Source organism: Scardinius erythrophthalmus, assembly GCF_964197995.2.
Source record: "Scardinius erythrophthalmus genome assembly, chromosome: 18".
Taxonomy (NCBI): domain Eukaryota; kingdom Metazoa; phylum Chordata; class Actinopteri; order Cypriniformes; family Leuciscidae; genus Scardinius; species Scardinius erythrophthalmus.
Genome location: NC_138238.1, coordinates 40230927 through 40253001, shown reverse-complemented (window position 1 = coordinate 40253001; position 22075 = coordinate 40230927). Strand labels below are relative to the sequence as shown.

The 22075-nt window shown below is 43.0% G+C and overlaps 1 protein-coding gene across 1 annotated transcript in view; it reads left to right on the top strand.

Annotated features, from left to right (window-relative positions):
• The window catches only part of foxk2a (forkhead box K2a), a 54573-nt gene extending 34098 nt beyond the window's left edge, over positions 1–20475 (top strand). The window contains exon 10 of the transcript XR_014032046.1: positions 20311–20475. The gene's annotated coding sequence lies outside the window, so the exon portion shown is untranslated. The remainder of the gene's footprint in view (positions 1–20310) is intronic.
• Positions 20476–22075: the final 1600 nt, after the last annotated feature.

Below are 22075 nucleotides of genomic sequence, written 5' to 3'. Positions count from 1 at the left end.
TCCACTTCTAGCCAAAATATTCTCTCTCTCTCTCTCTCGCGCTCTCTCTCTCTCTGCCTCTCTCTCTCTCTCTCTCTCTCTCTCTCTCTGCCTCTTACCTGCAACTCTCCCAAACCTGGAGATATTTGCCCACAGGTGTGACAGTATTTCCCAGGACGAGAGCTGTGTGGAACACCAGTGAGACTGGGTTCACATCGAGGATAGTGCGACACTGCGACTGCAATGTGTCATTTCTGGATCAGACTGTTGATGCTGAAGGCAGATTTAGTGACTCCCGGGGTCAAAGTTCACGGCTGTATGTGTCAGTGCTCAAGGTCTTGGGTTATGGCTGGCAGCTGGGTCGGGTTTGTGTGGTTGTTGAAGAATCCTTTAAATAATAACTAGTGTAAGTGCTGTACGTGTGGATGCCAGAGCCGTGTGTGTGTTATGTGACGAATGATGAACGGCACTTCTCATGTTTAATCAAGCTGAAAGACTGGCGTCCCGTGACACGTGTGTGTTCACCAGCGGTGTGTGTGTGTGTGTGATCCACAAATGTTGATCCAGCAGTGATGAACACGAGGCCTGAAGCTTGAGGACACACACAGATCAGTCTTATCTCACACACCAGCTTGATCTACACACAGTTGACTCATCCACCTGTGCTGATTATGATTATGATTTTGCTGTCATTGCTGGCTGTTCTCTTAATGCTGTCTGAGAACTGAAGCCCACATGAGGAGTTGATAAAGCTCACGCGTACAGCATGTCTCGAGCGAGTGTGTGTTTTGTCACGTGACCTTTGTGTTGTAGATCTTAAACACCGCATTCATCAGGAGCCAACTTCAGTTTACAACCTGTTAGAAGAAGAATAGAGTGACTGTCTTTGTAGAGGACAAGAGGCATCCTCCGGAATAAGCTGCAGGTAAACGAGTGTGCTGATTGGCTGTAGGGTGTTTTGGGGGCGGGACATTCTCATCTCATAGAGCGTTTGATTGGACAGAAATCTGAGTACTGGTCCGTCTTTCCAGAAGAGAAAGTCTGTCCATTTTTAATGCGTATGTGTACACATTGAAACACTTTGATTAAACATGAGTAATAAACACTCATGCCTTATTCTGTGTCAGAAGCTCATCATCTCACAGGAGGAGGAGCTCAGCTGTCCTTACACACACACACACACACACATCATCTCACAGAAGGAGGAGCTCAGCTGTCCTCATGAAGTGAGTTTGGAGGAAAAGCGTGTTATTAAATGTTCATAAATGCGTCTCATGTCTGGAAAGATGTTTGACTCGTGTTGCTGTTTCAAATGCTCGTTATAAGCGACTCAAACTCTGGCTTTCAGAGTGAGCCGCGTTTCCTGAGCCGTACGGCACTGACAAGCTGCACATTACAATCACAGACTTCAGACTTCATCAGACAAATCGGTTTAAGTGCGATTTCATGTATATTGCGATTAATCGTGCAGCCCTAATTTTATACTATTGTGGCACACTAGCAATTTTTTGGTGCCAAGAGCCTCTAAATTCTTTTATTTTTAATACATGTTTTTTATATTACATTAAAATATTTTTGTCAAACTTTTTTGCTCCTCCCTGCGGTCTTTCATTTCAAACCAGCAAATAGATGTGGAATAAAAGCAGTAAATCTTCAATGGTTTATTCCGTTATTAAAGATGCTCAGTCATTGCCTCTTCATCTTACGTCTCTGAAGTAAAGGAACCGCTTTACCCGTTTTCCAGCTAATGTTTCTCCAGGCGCTCGACACCGCATGGGTTCCCATGAGACATCTGCTATTGAAATGGCATTACCTTCTTTATTATAATCTTTATAATCTCAAAACGTCTTCCCTCAGAGATTCATTTTCCAATTGTCAGAAGCCAGTTTCTCTCCTGACTTTGGATGATTTGTCATTTTGAGTATTGCAGGTTTATTCTCTTGTGTCGTCTTTTATTTCTTTGAGTTTGTATCCGAGTGTCTGAACACACACACTGAACTCTGTGCTTGTGCTGAGGGACAAACATGACAATATCAGAACAAAACAGGTCATTCGGTTATAATATAGTTGATACGTCTTCATTTCATGTGCTGGGCTCAATAACCTGAGCACTGTTTCAAAGGTTATTCAGATTCATCTTTTCCTTCAGGTAAGGGCATAATCTCTGGTTAGGGATGCATGAAATATTAATACCATATCAGTTATCTATTCATTGGTATCGGGCAGAATTTTAATATCAGTGCATCCATAACACTGCTAATATTTTTTCAGAGACAGAGAGAGACGGACCATCTGTAGATAAAGCACTGATCAATGGGCAGTTAAGAGAGCAAGAAACCTTTTTAATAGCTGGACCAGTATGAAATATATATATATATATATATATATATATATATATATATAATAATTTTAGTATGATTTGAGCTACAGAAGCAGCATCTAAAGTGTTGTAGTCAGATTTCATTGCTGACTTGATTTGATATCGGGATGAAGTCCTGTCTTGGCCGATCAAGAATGTAAGAGCAATATTCGCATGTGTAATGAAAACAGGAATCCGCTGTCGAACACACGGCCTTTAGATTCACATGTGCTTCTGCTGAAGATCAACTGCACAGATCAACTGCAATTCATCAGATTCTTCACATTCAGAAAAACAAACAGTGAGCAACATCATATTTCGGCTGGAATGCAGACGATATTGCGACGTTTTGAAAACATCAGTTTGATCAGATAGTGCTTCATTGATCTATTATGAGTTTCATGAGTCTGCAGAAATAAGCTCTTTTCATTTATTTGTGGACTAAGGGATCTGAGCATGAATAGTCACTTCATATACCACTGATAGTAACAAAAGGCGTTTGCATTGACATCCACACATATACTCTAGTTTCCCAATGGCTCATCGTGTTTTGAAGCAAACGCCACCCAATGCAATGCCGGTTCTCCATACGCCACTGTGAGAAACATCAGCGCTCGTTTCTGAGGGTCAAGGACATGTGTCTGAACCCTTCAGGCCCGAGCCGAAGGTCTGGCATAATGAGATCTGTGAGAGACCCGAGTGTCAGATCCTCACCGACTCTGACACACACACACAGGGTTCAGGTCTTCGTCGTTCATCTGCGCGGGACACACACCACCTGGAGACGTCTCTGAGTAAAACAAGCCGTCTGGCGGCTCAGAAGATCTGTCCTCTGACTGCGGGATTCGGCAGGATGGCTGGAGGAGAGCGACTCGGAGACTCGCATGCCGAGACAGAATCGTGGATTTGGCCAGAGCGTTTCAGGAGTAAAACGGGCTCGCCCACGAGAGGAACGCATCCCTGCTACTGTCACTGACAACTGAATACTAACCTAATATCAATACTAATATCAATAACTCAATCCCACCTGGATCACTATGTGAATGTCTTTGCCAAACCATCGCATCATTTCTGCGGGAACAAATCACTGTAGTTTCTGGGTGAGATGTGCTGAACGGACGCACACGTTAATAATGACTTCAGTTGTGATAGTTGTCATGAGGCTTCAGATGATTTGAGATATATAGTGTTGAATTTGTATGGAAAAGAACAGCATGAGGTAGATATAGATATAGCATACTGTAGATTATAACAGGTTTAGAATATCTTGTTGTCGAGGTTTTCCAGTCGCTCTACACAACACTATAGCAATGCCAAAGTCGGCTGATGGGGTTTCATTTTGCATTTCAATTTTAATTAATAAATACACATCCAAGTAGATTTAGTGGTTAGACTTAAAAATCTCTTTAAAAGTCGATACACTGAGATTCAGATGAGCTACATTTGTACAACACACACTAGGAATTTGCTGAACATAAATACATGCACACACACAAAGCAATAGAAATGCAAAAAAGTAGGATAAAGAATAAAAATAACAATAAAGTAAGATACATCTATGGAGTAAGAAGTAGACTTTTATAAGTATGCACATTCTGTACTGAATAATAAAAAAAATAATAAAAAAAAAATATATATATATATATATATATATATATATATATATATATATATATATATATATATATATATATATATATATATATATATGCATTTGCATAGTAAGAATTTATTTATTTTATGTCCAGGTGGCATAACCTGAATACTGAACGTTTCCAGTGTGATCTCAGTGATCGTAGAGAAAGGTGTTTTCAGGGTGAAGGAGGAGATTACATATGCAAAGTGCTTTAATTCATTTTTTATTTGCATCGACAATATATATATATATATATATATATATACATATATATATATATATATATATATATATATATATATATATATATATATATATATATATATATATATAATATTAAAGTAAAATATTAAATCTAAAACCTAAGCATTTCCCCAGGTTTCACAGACAAGGCTTAATCTAGTCCCAGAGTAAAATACATGTTTGAGCTGTTTTAACTAAAAACATTTCTTAAAATACGTCACTGCCACTGTTTTGTCTCAAGATTCACACAGTAATGTTTTTTTCTAAGGCACAATTATAAAAGCTGCTTAAACGAACTAAGGTTTAACCTTGGCTTAATCTAAGCCCTGTCTGTGAAACCAGGTCTTAGGGACATTTATATGTTTACAAATCATTTTAGGTTCATAAAATATTTAATTAATGGAATGCATAGGTTGATTTTTTTTCATAAATGTTCAAATGTATAAATTCTCTCATTATTTCATCATTTACTTCTTATTTTGTTGGCCGTGGGACAGCTGATTAAAAATATCTATATACTGCATATTTATCTGTATATTATGTTTTTTTATTGTTAAGTTAGGTATATCTACAGTAGGGTTAGGGTTAGTATATCTACAGTAAAATGAGCAGTTGTTAGGTATGAATACATGCGAACACTAATGAGATCAGGCTGATACAGTATTTCATCTGGAAACTACAGCGATTCATACCTGAGGAGCTTATTTTTAATACGCATATTTTACCTGATTTATCAGCATTAGTTCTGTTGGTATAAATTGATGTGTTTAGGTTGGGTTAGTGATGCTAAATTTTGACCAGGTTTTCATTCTTTTCAGTGTCTCTATATGTGCTCGTCCTTAAATCTTCTGTTTGTTTTGTGATAGTGTGATATTGTTAGTGAGCGTCATGTCTTACTTTGGGCCTGTCATGACATAAATCAGCAAATCCAGCAATCAATGAAGCTGAACAACGAGCCACATTCCCCTCCAGCTTGGCAAGAAAAGGTTAGAGCAATTAACTGAGTCATTGTGAGTCTTTGAATCATTGTCATCGCACGACCCCGTCATTATCAGCGGTTTCCCTGATCCACCTCACAGTGTGGGGCAAACTCACATTATAACCAGCGTCTCGGGTTTGAGCCTACAAAACGGATGACAATTCAGTGACTTGAATTATTAAGACGTAGCAGAACACAATGATTTAATGTTTCCAGACTCAGCGCTGCGCGTCTGTATAATATATAAAGCCCTGCAGCAGACGTTGTTGTGTGAGGCTTAGCTTGAGAGTGTGTGTGTGTGTGTGTGTGTGTGTGTGAGGCTTAGCTTGCTGGTCAGGTCTCAGAAACTCCTCCAGCATGTACCTGAGTTTTCTCGTCCAGCTCAGTGTGGCCTTCGGGAAACACACACACACAAAAGGGCATCGAAAGACACGGATATTGATAGTCCTGCACAGCGTTCGGTCCGAGTCTGAAGGGTCCGAGAGGATTGAGATGCTGTGTTAAAAAAGCCATGTTTTTTCTACTTTCTCTAGCCCTCCATGCCTCTGTGCTTCAACACACACAATTTTGTTGTTCCTATAAAACATTAAGTTGTTTGTTCGGGCAGCAGGATGGTCTTCCGGAGCCAGGAGTGTTTGGAAGTGTGTGTGGAGTTTACATGTCCTCTCTCCACACAGGCTCATTGGAAAGACTAACTTATGGCAACATTTTTACAAAATCTGTACCAATATGTACATATCACTGCAGTTTCTAATGGAAATGAACACTAGAAGCAGTAAAACAGCAAGCACTTTTCATCCTTTTTCACAGATAATTATGATTACAGGGGCAGATTATGGATTAAGAAAGACTTGTTTTCACGTAGCAGCTTGCACAATTATGTTATGACCTCAAAACACTTTTTACCATAGTGTATGATTTGTAAACGAATATATTTTGGAGTTTTCTTCATTAACCAGCTCAGTATGTTCGGTTTTACTGATACACCAAGCTTGCTCGGTAGCTCAGCTGTACAGAATTGTACTTGTAATGCAGAGAGTTCGGGTTTGAATCCCTTGAAAGACGAATCGCAATAAAAGAGTTCAAAAACAAGCTAAAATGGCATGGTTACAATTGTGTTTTTATGTCACATTTGCTTTTGTTAACACTATCTGGTAGGTTTATGCTTTAGTGTAGGTGTACGTTATTTTAAAATGGAGCATTAATCTTTTGGCTCCACTCACCGGATATTTCAATTCATAACTGCAGTGAAACTTGCAAATTCCAACGTAATAAAACGTTGCCATGTTCACGTTCATCTGTTCTAAAAAAAAAAAAAAAGCTTTTAGCGCCACTCACTGGACATTTCACTTAGAAGCTGTCGTGAAACGAGCGCGGCGCAACGTGTTTTGCAGAAATGTTGCCACAGGTACGGTTTTCCAATGAGCCTGGGCTGTGTTCTCTCTGTGTCAGTGTGGGATTCCTTCAGGCGCTCCGGTTTCCCCCGCGGTCCAATGACATGCAAGTTAGGTGGACTGGATGTGTGTGTGTGTGTGTGTGTGTGTGTGTGTGTGTGTGTGTGTGTGTGTGTGTGTGTGTGTGTGTGAATTCGTTTAACCACTGGCTCTGGTAACGGAACAGTAAGTAAAGACTCTCTTGGGCTAGGAGGCCATAAAATGTGTTCCTCCACCCGAGACAGAGCTCGGTTTTACAGACGGTACTTCATCGCTCCAAAGAAGATTGGGCGGTTGCATCCCATTTTAGATCTGCAGCATCTAAATCGCTCGGTCAGAAAACTCGAGTAACAAAATATTGACCTTAAAGCAGTTTGTGACTCAGGACACAGGACATAGTGACACAGGAGGTTCCTGAGGTTCACTCTCGGGGGAGAAGCGTACAAATATCAGGTTCTTCGCTTCGGTCTAGCTCTCGGGGGAGTCCACGTGCTAAACTATACCGACGATTGGCTAATCTTAGCACAATCAGATCAGATGGTGGATTGGCATCGAGATGTTGTCCTCGCTTCTATGAAAGAGTTAAGGCTGAATGCCAAGAGTGTGCTTTCTCCACTTTTCTAGGCGTGGTGTGGGATTCGATGATGATGCAGGCACGTCTGTCTCCTGCTTGTATCGTCTCTCACAGCCGTACACCAGATAAAGCTAGGCCAATCACTCACTGCCAAACAGTTTCAGAGACTGTTGTGTCAGATGGCACTGATGCCTTTTGGCCTGCTGTACATGAGACCCTTGCAGTGGAGGCGCGAGACCAGGGTTTTCCCCGAGGGAACCCACTCCGCATGATCGCGGTTACGCACAGGTGATGTGGAGGAAGCCTTGGTTCCCATCCCAAGCTCCCGGTCAGGAGCTCATTGTCATTGCGTCCCGCTCACGACAGATGCTTCCCTCGGGCTGGGGAGAGGAAGGGAAGGCCGCTCAGCTCAGGGTCCATCATGTGTTTGTTCGCAGACACATCGTTGGTCTCTAACATAAATCATCAGCGGGGTCCGCGTTCGTGCTCGCTATGCAGACCAGCACGCCAGATCCTCCCGTTGTCTCCCTGAGAGTCGACACAATCCAGCGTACCAAACCTTAGGAGCTGTGGAGGCAGGGCTGAGGCCCGGGGAACAGAGACTTCACCCTGAGTGGTGGAGCTCATATGGGGAGTGTTCAGCCTAGCAGAAGTGGATCTCTGTGCGTCTCAGGAAACGACACACGTTGGTTCTCCCTCACTCACCCAGATCCGTTGATGCCATGGCCGAGGCTACGTCTGTACGTTTCCCCCTGATCGCTCTACTCCCGGGAGTTCTGGAGAGAGTCCGCCGGGACAGGGTCAGTCTACTGCTAGTAGCCCCGTTCTGGCCGGCCCGAGTGTGGTTCTCGGACCTTGAGTCCACCTCGACGGCTCTCCCCTGCAGGGCACAATCCCTCACCCCCGATCAGAGTTATGGAAGCTGTGGGTTTGGCCCTGAAGACATACTTCCCTCCAGAATTCCCTCCTCAAACTAAATAGTGACAAAACCGAAGTTTTATTAGTAGGTACTAAATCAACTTTGGCTAAATCTGATTGTCCTTCTTTAGTTATTGACAATACTGAAATTTATCCTTCTCAACAGGTCAGGAGTCTGGGTGTCATCCTGGACAGCACACTCTCCTTTGAAGAACATGTAAATAACATTACACGCGCCGCATATTTTCATTTGCGTAATATTAGCCGTCTTCGTCCTTCTCTCACTAAGAGCAGCACAGCAATTCTAATTCATGCGCTGGTCACTTCACGAATTGATTACTGTAATGCTCTTCTCTCTGGTCTTCCTACAAAACTTCATCGTAAATTCCAACTGGTTCAAAACTCAGCGGCACGTGTCCTGTCTAGGACTTCTTTGCGCGAGCACATCACTCCAATTCTTCAACAATTACATTGGCTTCCAGTTAAGTACCGTATTGATTTTAAAATTCTGCTTCTCACATTTAAGGCTTTACATAATTTGGCTCCACCGTATCTCACTGATCTTTTAAACATTTATACTCCTTCTCGTTCTCTGAGATCGTCTCACTCTATTTCTCTTGTGTCGCCACGTATTCGCTTAACTACAATGGGAGCGAGAACTTTTAGTTTTGTGGCGCCTCGGTTGTGGAATTCGCTTCCCCCCAATATACGGAATTGTGACAGTCTTCAAATTTTTAAATCCCGTCTAAAAACTTATCTTTTTACTCAGGCTTATGTGTGAATTGCAGCATTCTTTTCTTTGTGTGATGGATGTAATTTTACTGTAAATTATTATTTTTTTTTTTTCATTTTTATATTGTTATTATTTCATTAGTTGTTTGCTGTAAGGTGTCCTTGGGTGTTCAGAAAGGCGCCTTCAAATAAAATGCATTATTATTATTATTATTAACTGTGCATGTGGAGGTTTTTCCCTTCATGGTGCTGATCTCGGCAGTGGGACCAGTTAACTGCTGCTGGTTCAGTGCTGGAGTTCCTGCAGGATCATTTTTCCTCAGGGTTTTCCCCTTCCACACTGAAGGTGTATGTGGAGGCCATGTCCCTTTGGGTGTATCCCTGGGGAGAAACCGGTTGGTGACACGTCTCCTCTGTGGTGAGGCAGGCTGGTCTTCTCCACTCACATTTGTAGGATTTTACAATCTGGACCTGGTTCTCAGGTGCTCTCGTCTTAGTGTGCTCGCAGTGATTCACACAGACAGAAGTCTGGCCTATCCTCATTCCCAAAATGTGAAGCGTGATGATCTCCCTGCTATACTCCCTGCGTCACGGTGATCTCTTGCTTCGACCTATTAGAAGCTGACCATGTTTTTTTTGGGCTTTATAGCGTCCCGGTCCTACCGTCACCCCGTCTGTCATCTGTCATGCCACTGGATTGATTTCACACAGTTGCTTCAGACTCAATCACACAGAGGCGTTCCCAAAGCGGCAGCATTTCCTTCCCTTCTCAGGGAACAAGAAGTACATTCGTAATCCGAGACGTTCTTCATGAAAGTCATTGAGGTTTGATGACAGAATGTGAACTGGAACTGATGCAGCTGTACTGAGGCCTGTAGAAGCACAGATGCATGACCTCGTATGAAGGTCGGAATTCTGTATTCTAATGAAAGTATTCTCCTTTTTAAGGTAATAGTGTCGTGAATTTTGATTGGATCTGATCTGACAGTCGCAGCTCCTCTAGTGGCAGTCATAATGAACTTTTGGTTTGTCTTTGAAGCCTCCTTTTCACTTATAAAGAGAAGTTTTTGATTGTGTCTCCAATAAAGGACATCTTTACCCTCTGTTAACTTGTAACTAATGAACAGCTTCCCGTACACTGTAGGTTAAAAGCTGCCATGACTTTTGGAGGGAGGATTGAGCTACACTGTAATTATTTTTGACTTGTTTTATCCATAACAGTCCATTGTTCAGAACATTACCTCACACTCATAGTTTGGACTGGATTCGGCACATCCGATGGTTGTGTCCGTTCATCCGAAGCAGAAATCAGATCTGAATCTCCATTAGAAATGAATGGTTGCTGTAGTAAAATGGGGGGTTCGAATATTTTGAAAGCCGCTGATGACACAACATATGCATTAGATGTTTTTCCAGCATATTCGTTCATTGTATTTGTGTTCCTCTGAATCTATTAGGCATCATAATGACGTGTCCTCTGACATCCAGAGGCTCAGGGATGGAGTCTGTCCCAGGCGAAGGTCCCTGTCCGCCTCTCCCAGATTAAAGGGATAAGCTTTCAGACACAGTCGTGCATTAACTCTCTCTGGGCTCAGGCTCATTGTGATTGCCGTGGCTGAGAGGCCGTCTCTCTTTTCAGTCCAGGCCCCCTTCGGCTGCCAGCGAGATCAAGGCATCCCAGATTTACGAGCATGCCGAGAAATGGATGGCTAATTCAATCAAGTGTATTATTCCTCCGGCTGAGCTGTTATCTGCAGGCCTGTGCCGGCGTTTGATGCATTGCTTCTCTTCTGAGCGCAGCATCTCTCTGTGGTCCAGGAACAAGAGGATTGAGTCCGTTTCCCGCGGGAGCGATGAAGGCCTGAGCTTCTCTCCCGTTGACCGACAGCATTCCCACTAAACCTCAGCGGACACACACAGCGGGTCTGAGGATCTGCTGGCTGTTTGGAGGGTTTTAATGGACAAATGAGAGAATGATGCTGAAAGTGATGAGTTTATGCTGCTGTTTTCTTCAGGCCAATCACTGACTAAAGTCCTGACTGTCAAAATATGTTTGCAATGCAGATTTATGTCATTCCCTGCGAACCAACTTTTTAAGGAATACAGTTGGCTTCAAAAGTCCACATAAATGTGCAATTAAATGTGCGTATGTAGAATAATAAAATGCATTTCTAATTATAATTCTGAATTGTTTTCTTAATAATAATTACAATGATGATAATAATAATAATAATAACAATTTAAATATTTTTGTATTAAATAATGTTTATTTAAAGGGGATATATCATGAAAATCTGACTTTTCCCGTGTTTAAGTGATAATCGGGTGACCAGTGCTTCTACCAACCCAGAAAACTTGAAAAGTGAAACCCAGTAACTGTGTTCTGGTGAGTCTTTCTCTGCAAGCATGTCAGAAAATGAGCCGATCAGATTTCGCTCTCCTTCTGACGTATGAAGAGGATCTTATTATAATATTACCGGCCCTTAATCTGCACGTTTACACACACCAGCCGACATTTGGTTCCACACGCGACAACAGAGACCAGTTCTAACGCAATGATGAAGATCCAGCAGAGCCTGAAGCTGTTCTGTGGTTGAGCACAGACGAGCACTGAACACTATTGACCAGAACATGTCACCGCTGTCTTATAAAGACCTCAGGAACTGTGGACACTTGTGGAGAAGTTCAACATGATGATGAGATGATCAGTGTAACTCCACAACAACTACAGAGTCAAGTCAAGTCAAGTCATCTTCATTTATATAGCGCTTTTAACAATGTAGATAGTCTCAAAGCAGCTTTACAGAGATAAGCGTATAATTTAAGGTAACAGAGATTGTTTCGGCTTTACAGCAGAGTTAAGTTATTTCCATCTAAAATTAGTTTTAATTGACTTGGTTCCGTCGCAATGATCATTTGTTATTAAATTAGGGGCCGCTAAGACGACACCATTCTCTCTACACAGACTTTAAACGCGAACCTGTGAGAAACGCTGATGGCGGTCACATGCGCATTTAGAATGGGTTCTATAGTTATGTGCGTTAGAATATACGCAGGTTTGGAATTCCCTACAAGCCAAGCCTAAACAAAATACTTGTCTTTCCTTATAAATTTTGATAAGGAATTTTATTTTATTTGTTGCTTTGGGGTAGGACCGCGAGACGAATTTTCCCGACAACACTTTATCTGTATAGTGGTAGTGGGATCCTCCATAGGGAGAGACTAGTTGGCACTTCAGCACTGCGTTGTCATCGGTCCAGGTGAAGGTCCTTCGTCAGATCTGGATACGGCCTGGATCCGGCAGGCTGCAGGAAAAACCTTGGGATAAACACAGACACTAAAATTAGCGTAGATGCCATTCTTCTCATGATGTAACGAGTACATCAGGATTTTTGGGAAGTGTTCCCGGTTCCGGCTGACCTAATCTATGCAGCATAACATTAAATTATAGAAGTCTATAATGTATTATGTGAATGCTAGGTCAAAGAGATGTGTCTTTAATCTGGCTTTGAACTGACAGAGTGTGTCTGCTTCCCGGACAATGGTAGGAAGACTGTTCCAGAGTTTTGGTGCTAAATAGGAAAAGGATCTACCGCCAGCAGTGGATTTTGATATTCTAGGTATAATCAACTGGCCGGAATTTTGAGATCGTAATAGACGTGACGGACTATAATGCGTTAAGAGCTCGCTCAAGTACTGCGGAGCTAAACCATTCAGTGCTTTGTAAGTAATCAGCAATATTTAAAAATTTATGCGATGTTTAATAGGGAGCCAATGCAGTTTTGACAGAACTGGGCTAATATGGTCATACTTCCTGGTTCTGGTAAGAACTCGAGCTGCTGCGTTTTGAACCAGCTGTAGTTTGTTTATTAAGCGTGCAGGGCAACCACCCAGTAGAGCATTACAATAATCTAGCCTTGAGGTCATGAACGCATGAACTAATTGTTCCGCATTTGTCAATGAGAGCATATGACGTAATTTAGATATATTTTTAAGATGGAAAAATGCAGTTTTACAGATACTAGACACGTGACTTTCAAATGAAAGATTGGAATCAAAGAGCACACCCAGGTTCCTAACCGACGACGAAGACTTAACAGAGCAGTCATCAAGTGTTAGACAGTATTCTAGATTATTACGTGAGGAAGTTTTTTGTCCAATAATTAGAAACTCTGTTTTTTCAGAATTTAGAAGTAGGAAATTACAAGTCATCCAATTTTTTATATCCGCTTTGCATTCCGTTAATTTTGTGAATTGATAAGTTTCGTTAGGTTTTGAAGAAATATAGAGCTGAGTATCATCGGCATAACAGTGAAAGCTAATGCCATGTTTCCTAATGATATCTCCTAAGGGTAGCATGTACAGAGTGAACAGCAGCGGTCCTAGTACTGAGCCTTGTGGTACGCCATACTGAACTTGTGATCGATGAGACATCTCATCATTTACTGCTACAAACTGATAACGGTCAGATAAGTATGATTTAAACCATGCTAGTGCATTTCCCGTAATGCCAACATAATGTTCTAATCTATTTAAAAGAATGTTGTGGTCGATGGTGTCAAATGCAGCACTAAGATCGAGTAACACTAATAGAGAGATACAACCACGATCGGATGATAAGACTCTAACGAGAGCTGTCTCGGTACTATGGTACGGTCTAAATCCGGACTGGAAATCCTCGCAGATATCATTTCTTTCAAGAAAGGAACACAGTTGTGAGGATACTGCCTTTTCTAATATCTTTGACAGAAAAGGTAGATTCGAGATCGGCCTGTAATTGACTAATTCTGAAGGATCAAGTTGCGTTTTTTTAACAAGCGGTTTAATCAAAGCCAGCTTAAAGTTTTTTGGTACGTATCCTAGAGACAAAGACGAATTAATGATATTAAGAAGAGGATCTATGACCTCTGGAAGTATTTCTTTTAGTAGCTTAGTCGGTATAGGGTCTAACATACATGTTGTAGATTTAGATGATTTAATGAGTTTAGTAAATTCTTCCTCTCCTATAGCAACGAATGAATCAAATTTTTCCTCAGGGAGACTACAATGCACTGCCTGATGCGATACTGTAGTAGACGGTTGCATAGTTATAATTTTGTCCCTGATATTATCAATCTTATAAGTGAAGAAGTTCATAAAGTCATTACTGCTGTGTTGCTTGGAAACTTCGGTGCTTGAAGCTTTATTTTTCGTTAGTTTAGCCACCGTTTCAAATAAATACCTAGGATTATGTTTATTTTCTTCTAATAGGGTTGAAAAATAAGCAGATCTAGCAGCTTTTAAAGCCTCTCTGTAAGTAATTGAGCTCTCTTTCCATGAAATGCGAAATACCTCTAGTTTTGTTTTCTTCCAGTTGCGCTCCATTTTTCTGGCTGCTCTCTTAAGGGCCCGAGTGTGCTCGTTGCACCACGGCATTGGACTATTTTCTTTAATCTTCTTTAAGCGCAACGGAGCAACTGTGTCTAAAGTGCTGGAAAAGAGAGAGTTAAACGTTTCTGTTGTAATATCTAGTTCTTCTAAGCTATCTGAGATGCTGAGATGATGAAACTGATTAGGAAGATTATTAATAAAGCAATCTTTAGTAGCAGAAGTGATAGGTCTCACATATTTGAAACACGGAGTCGGCTTTGCAGCCTTGGCTAAATGCAAATTACACGAGACTAGATAATGATCTGAGATGTCATCGCTCTGCTGCAGAATTTCAACGGCATCAACATCTATTCCGTGTGATAATATTAGATCTAGAGTATGATTACGACAGTGAGTAGGTCCTGACACGTGTTGTCTAACTCCAATTGAATTTACAATGTCTTTAAATGCCAATCCCAATGCATCTTTTTCATTATCGATGTGTATATTAAAATCACCAACAATTAGTACTTTATCTGCAGTCAATATTAATTCTGATAGAAAGTCCGCAAATTCTTTGATAAAGTCTGTATGGTGCCCTGGTGGCCTGTATACAGTAGCCAGCACAAATCTCAAACGTGATTTATCGTTTACACTATATATTTTTACATTAAGCACCAATGCTTCAAAAGAATTATATTTAAAACTTGATTTCTTAGTGGTTTTGAAACTATTACTATAGATTACAGCAACACCACCCCCTTTGCGTTTCAGACGAGGCTCATGTTTATAACAGTAATCTTGCGGGGTTGATTCATTTAAAGTAATGTAATCTGTCATGGGATTGCAGAGAGATGAACCCAATCGCAGACGGTATGCAATACACACAGATTTATTAAGACAAAACAGGGAAAACAAAACCCACGAGGGGGCAAAACAAGACAGGGATGACTAACTAGACTAGACTAAGACTGACAGAAAACAGAACAATAAACTAACAGCTAAGACAGGATCAAATACTTCACAAGACTTCTCAACAGGTTACTCACAAATGATTCGACATAAAGATTGGCAATGAACCGGCACAGGACAGCAAACACAAGGGGATTAAATAGGGAGAAACTAAAGATGACAACAGGTGACACAGATGATTAATAATGACTAAACAAGGGTAACAAGGGGGCGGGGTTATGTGACGAGACAACACAAGCACATGGCCCAAACAAATGGCCATGTGCTTGTACACAAAACATGGGTCTGTCATGATCCTGCCTCAAAACAAGAAAGATCTAGGACATGAAGGCAGAATCATGACAGAACCCTCCCCCCAAGGAGCGGCTTCCAGACGCTCCCTAGAGGGAACATGAAACACGGGACAAGACCGACTGAGACATAGACACAAACCAACAATACATGACAAAAACTAATAAAGGCAGACATGAATACACAATGACAGGATTGGGGTGACATAATAAAAATAAAAAACAAGGAAGAGGAGGCGGAGACAACACAGAGTTCATGGGGGACAGTCCAGGGTGGATGGGTGGACTAGGGGTCTTGGGTGGACAGGACGAGGGCTGACGGCGAGGGGTCCGGGCAGACATGGATGGGGACACACGAGGGACAGTCTTGGGGGAAACAGTCCGGGGTGAAGTGGTGACAGAGGGAACAGCTACAGCCGGCAGCGGAGCGAAGACAATGGGTGAGGCAGGTGGTAAGGGAGTGAAGAAAGATGTAGACTGTGATGCTGGGACAGGGCTGGACACAAAATTAGGGACAGGGCTGAACACAGACATCCTCCTGTCAGCTGGGACAGGACTGGACACATCTGCTGGGACAGGGCTGGACACATTAGCTGGGACAGGGCTGGACACATTAGCTGGGACAGGGCTGGACACATCAGCTGGGACAGGGCTGGACACAATAGCTGGGACAGGACTGGACACATCAGCTGGGACAGGCATCTCCAGAATCTTGGCTAGACAGGACAGATACTCGGACAAGGTTCTTACAGCGATGACAATCGGCATCTCGTGGCTCGCCGAAACCGACCGCAAAACAGCCTTAGCAGCTGAATCGGCCGCTGCTCGCTCTGCAGCCCTCATGACTGCAGACTCTGGAACAGCGCTTGCAGAAGCTGGCTCTGGAACAGCGCTTGCAGGAGCTGGCTCTGGAACAGCGCTTGCAGGAGCTGGCTCTGGAACAGCGCTTGCAGGAGCTGGCTCTGGAACAGCGCTTGCAGGAGCGGGCTCTGGAACAGCGCTTGCAGGAGCGGGCTCTGGAACAGCGCTTGCAGGAGCGGGCTCTGGAACAGCGCTTGCAGGAGCGGGCTCTGGAACAGCGCTTGCAGGAGCGGGCTCTGGAACAGCGCTTGCAGGAGCGGGCTCTGGAACAGCGCTTGCAGGAGCGGGCTCTGGAACAGCGCTTGCAGGAGCGGGCTCTGGAACAGCGCTTGCAGGAGCGGGCTCTGGAACAGCGCTTGCAGGAGCGGGCTCTGGAACAGCGCTTGCAGGAGCGGGCTCTGGAACAGCGCTTGCAGGAGCGGGCTCTGGAACAGCGCTTGCAGGAGCGGGCTCTGGAACAGCGCTTGCAGGAGCGGGCTCTGGAACAGCGCTTGCAGGAGCGGGCTCTGGAACAGCGCTTGCAGGAGCGGGCTCTGGAACATCGCTTGCAGGAGCGGGCTCTGGAACAGCGCTTGCAGGAGCGGGCTCTGGAACAGCGCTTGCAGGAGCGGGCTCTGGAACAGCGCTTGCAGGAGCGGGCTCTGGAACAGCGCTTGCAGGAGCGGGCTCTGGAACAGCGCTTGAAGTAGCGGGCTCTGGGACAGGCTGAGACGAAGGACAAGAGGCTCCCTTTCTCCTCTTCTTTCTCTTAGGTCGTGGTGTGGAAGTCATAGCCGGACTTGTGACCGGTTGAAGAAGCTCAGCGGGATCTGTGACCTGAGTTGGAAGGGCAGTCTCAGGCAGCGCTGACTCGGTCGAGGATGACTCCGACGGAGAATCCCACGAAGTCCTCCTCCCTCGTTTGCCACGAAGATCAACGGGAGTGGCTGGGACCTCGGGAGAAGTGGAGTGAGCCTGGTCCCCTTGAGAAACAACAGCCAGGACCCGACCCTCCGGGATCACTGACAGCTTGGGTGCGGGTGACGACAAGGAGGAACCCCGCAACTCCCTTCGTGACAGGCAGTCCACCATGTCAGCAAACGGGCGGTCTACCAACCTCTCCCGTTCAGCAAGAGGCGGAGGAGCGTTTAGACCCGCTATGAAGTAGCGGTTGAGAAGCATGTCAGGAAGAAAGAGTCTCTTCTCATGAGCGACCCGAGCGTACTCCTTAATGGACCTTTCTCCTTGAGGAGGAATCGGCAGCTTGCCGATTCTGACGTCAGAGCTCGTCTTGTGCCACCACTCTATTAGAAGGTCCGCTTGGGACTCAACAGGCGAGGACATTCTGTCTGCTGGGTTCGATGTTGGCCGGTTCATTCTGTCATGGGATTGCAGAGAGATGAACCCAATCGCAGACGGTATGCAATACACACAGATTTATTAAGACAAAACAGGGAAAACAAAACCCACGAGGGGGCAAAACAAGACAGGGATGACTAACTAGACTAGACTAAGACTGACAGAAAACAGAACAATAAACTAACAGCTAAGACAGGATCAAATACTTCACAAGACTTCTCAACAGGTTACTCACAAATGATTCGACATAAAGATTGGCAATGAACCGGCACAGGACAGCAAACACAAGGGGATTAAATAGGGAGAAACTAAAGATGACAACAGGTGACACAGATGATTAATAATGACTAAACAAGGGTAACAAGGGGGCGGGGTTATGTGACGAGACAACACAAGCACATGGCCCAAACAAATGGCCATGTGCTTGTACACAAAACATGGGTCTATCATGATCCTGCCTCAAAACAAGAAAGATCTAGGACATGAAGGCAGAATCATGACAGTAATCGTTTGGTTTTAGCCAGGTTTCTGTCAAACACAGCACATCTAGGTTATTATCTGAAATCATATCGTTAACAACGAGTGCTTTTGAAGTAAGCGATCGAATATTCAGCAACCCAAGCTTTAGCATTTGCTCATCTGTATTATAGCTGTTTTTTATTTGTTGAACATCAATTAAATTTTTAACCTTAGTTGGGTTTAAACGTTTTTTTGGATTTCCAAATTCGGGGAACAGACACAGTCTCTATATGATGATAGCTAGGTGAAAGAGGCTCTATGTGATGGGATTTATCTGACCTTGGTGACGCGAGGCCGCTAGCAGACAGTCGGTTAAGCCAGTCTGTCTGCTTCCTGACCTGAGCCCCAGATTGTCATGTTTGAGCTCTAAGACTATGAGCCATATTACTAGAGAGAAGAGCAGCACCATCCCAGGAGGGATGAATACCATCTCTTTTCAACAGGTCAGGTTTGCCCCAAAAACTTTTCCAATTGTCTATGAATTCTATATTATTAAGCGGACACCACTTAGACAGCCAACCGTTAAGCGAACACAATCTACTGACTATCTCATCACTCCTGCGAACAGGAAGGGGGCCAGAGCAAATTACAGTCCTTGACATCGTACTTGCAAGTTCACACACCTCTTTAATATTAATTTTGGTGATCTCCGACTGGCGGAGTCGAACATCATTAGTGCCGACATGAATAATGATCTTAGAGAATTTACGATTAGCATTAGCCAGCACTTTTAAATTTGCTTTGATGTCAGGCGCTCTGGCTCCCGGAAAACATGTGACTATGGTGGTTGGTGTCTCTATTTTCACGTTCCGTGTAATAGAATCGCCAATAACTAGGGCACAATCATTCTCAGTGGGTGTTTCACTGAGCGGGGCAAATCGATTTGTTATGGTAATCGGAACGGAAGAGTGGTTTTTAGATCCGCGACTAGAGCGATCCCTCACTGTCACCCATTTGCCCGGCTGCACAGGCTCTACTTCAGCCGGAACCGACTCATGTAAAGTGTTCACTATGCTATGCGCATCCAAAACATCTAAAGCACTAGCACTCTTACTATCCTCAATTAAAGTTTGGATGCGTGTTTCTAATTCTGAAATCTTCTCTGTCAACCTAACTGTCTGCTTACATTTATCACATATAAATCCTATATTGTCGACAGAGAAGCCTATACTAAACATGTGACATGAAGTGCAGGTGACAATAACAGGACAAGACATTACTCACCGTGTTTGTTGAGTGATTCTTACTCACCTGAGCTTTTTATGAACTCAAAGGCGCGGACGCGCGAGAGAAAAATAAATAAATAAAATAGCTGAGCGCACGGGTGGCGCGTTAACAGGCTAGCGAATTACTAGCGTTTTGTGCTAGTAGTACTAATAACAAAAGCTAGCGATGTCAGGTTAATCTGAGATGTTGGGTAAAATGTAGTAGTATAAACAACTAGAAATGGTAGTAAAATGATGGTTCAAAACAAAGAAATATATGGCTAAGACGGAGCTTATCGCACCGAATCAAACAAACACACTCACAGCAGGCAGCGAGGCAGACAGGAGCAATCGATCCAGAACAGATCCATACAGAAATGTCTCCACTAACATTCAGAAACTCTTCCTGAGTCTCTCCGTAAGGCTGCACTCGCTACTGGTTATTCTGGGATTCTGGATGAGTGAGATTGGCTTGTTTTGTTATTGCTGGAAGACTCCGCCCTCTTCTGAACGGAGGCGGAGCTAAAGCTCATTTGCATTTAAAGGGACAAAAACGTCGCGTTTTTGCTCACACCCAAATTTGACAAGCTATTATAAATGATCTGGTATTTTAAGCTGAAACTTCACAGACACATTCTGGGGACACCAGAGGTTTATATTACATATTGTGAAAAGGGGCATAATATGTCACCTTTAATAATTTTACACCGCTCTCTGTAACTCATAATGGGTCAGACAATCTTAGTTAACAGACTGCCATCGTGTGCATTATATGTGAGCATTTACAATGTGCTGAAATGTTTTTATTAGCAGTTCATCCATTGATTTGCAGTGTGACCTCCATTTTATGCGCTTCAGTTATCATAACTGATGCTTCAAGTGTACACTTCAGTGCCCATAATTACTGATTATTTCTTCCACAGGATCCACATTAAGGGTAATCTCCTCTTCCAACAGCAGTAAATGTGCTCCCAAGATATATGACAACATTCACCAAGCAAAGCTCTTCTGATCATAGAGAGATGTGGATTTCGTATCTGGAGTGGGCGGCAGAAGTATAAACCCCCTCTACTGTAGTTGGTGACAAAGTACGTGAAAAATCATTCACTTAAATACAACAGATCCATTTAATTTTCTCCATTAATTAGAATAATAATGAAACATTTAGTCTGAGTCCAAGCACTTTCCCTGTGAGTGCAGCAAACAGCAGACCTCAGCATTTACAGCAGTGGTAGAGTTCATGAAGCCAGTGTGTGGATCAGCTGGGTAATGGATTTACCTCTCGTGAGAGAGAGATAGAGAGAGAGAGAGAGAGAGAGAGAGAGAGAGAGAGAGAGAGAGAGGGGGGGGGGGGAGAGAGAGAGGGGGGAGAGAGAGAGAGAGAGAGAGAGAGAGAGAGAGAGAGAGGGGGGGAGAGAGGGGGGAGAGAGAGAGAGAGTGAGAGAGAGTGAGTGTGTATGTGTGTAATGCCCTCACACAAGCAAACGTCACTCTACTGACTGTAAGCTCATGCTGTGCCAGTATCAACTCATCTCAGAGGATTTTCAGGACCAAAACATAGTTTAAATTGGGCAACCCAGAGTCTAACGGAAATGCAGAATTATTACTATGAACCGCATAAGCCTGACAGTAATATTAACATGATGACAGAAGCTGAAAAGGAGAATCTGCCTATTGTTTTTCCATCCATCTTGGCAGTTTTGACTTGATAAAGTCTTGGAGAATGTTCTCTGGATTTAAGTGGGAAAGTGCAGCGAAGTGCTCGATTATTCCCTGGGAAGTTTTGCAGTCAGCAAGGTCAGGAGGAAACCAGTGGGACAGAGACAATTTATTCTGGAATAGATAATGGGAAGGACTTGGAAATGGCCTTTGATATGACCCTCGAGAAATAAAGAAAAAGCTGACTAAATAATTCATCAGCTGCCATTAATATGAATCAGAAAATAAATGTGTAATGAGATGAATGCAGATGCACAGTGTGTGTGTGTGTGTGTGTGTGTGTGTGTGTGTGTGTGTGTGTGTGTGTGTGTGTGTGTGTGTGTGTGTGTGTGTGGCCAGGATTGAAGGTTTTGAGGCTCTGTCAGATTTCTCCTCCTCCAGCAACACCATTTGTTGGAAACTGTACAATCATAAGCGGTTGATGTCAGTGTGTAATAATGAGGTTCAGGAAGCGTCTGACAGGTTGATTCACACACACTCTGATGTGATTCACACACACACTCTGATGTGTGTCCATCTGAAAGGCTTTATCATCTGGTAAAGATCAACACTCGTTCACTGTGTGTCACGGTTGTTTTCTCATCCTCCTCTTATTGTTGCATGGAAGACCCGATAATTATCCTTATCATCATTATAGCTCTGCGTAAACTCATCGTTCTTTCTGTGACACAATATAATGCTATTTTTGACTTTGATTGGCAAGGCCTTCCATATTTAAATGACAATCATCATAATTATCCTCTAAAAGTTTAAATTTAAATGGTAAATATCCTCTAATCCAAGCAGCGTTCATAAGAACTCCATAAAGCTAAAGAGTAAAACAATGGTCATGATGGTAATACATTAGTTTGGTAACACTTTATTTTACAGTGTTATACATTTAGTTACTGTAGTAATAACTATGAAATTATGCATAATTGTATGGAGCTTACATTAAACCAAACCCTCATCCTAACCCTAACCATACAG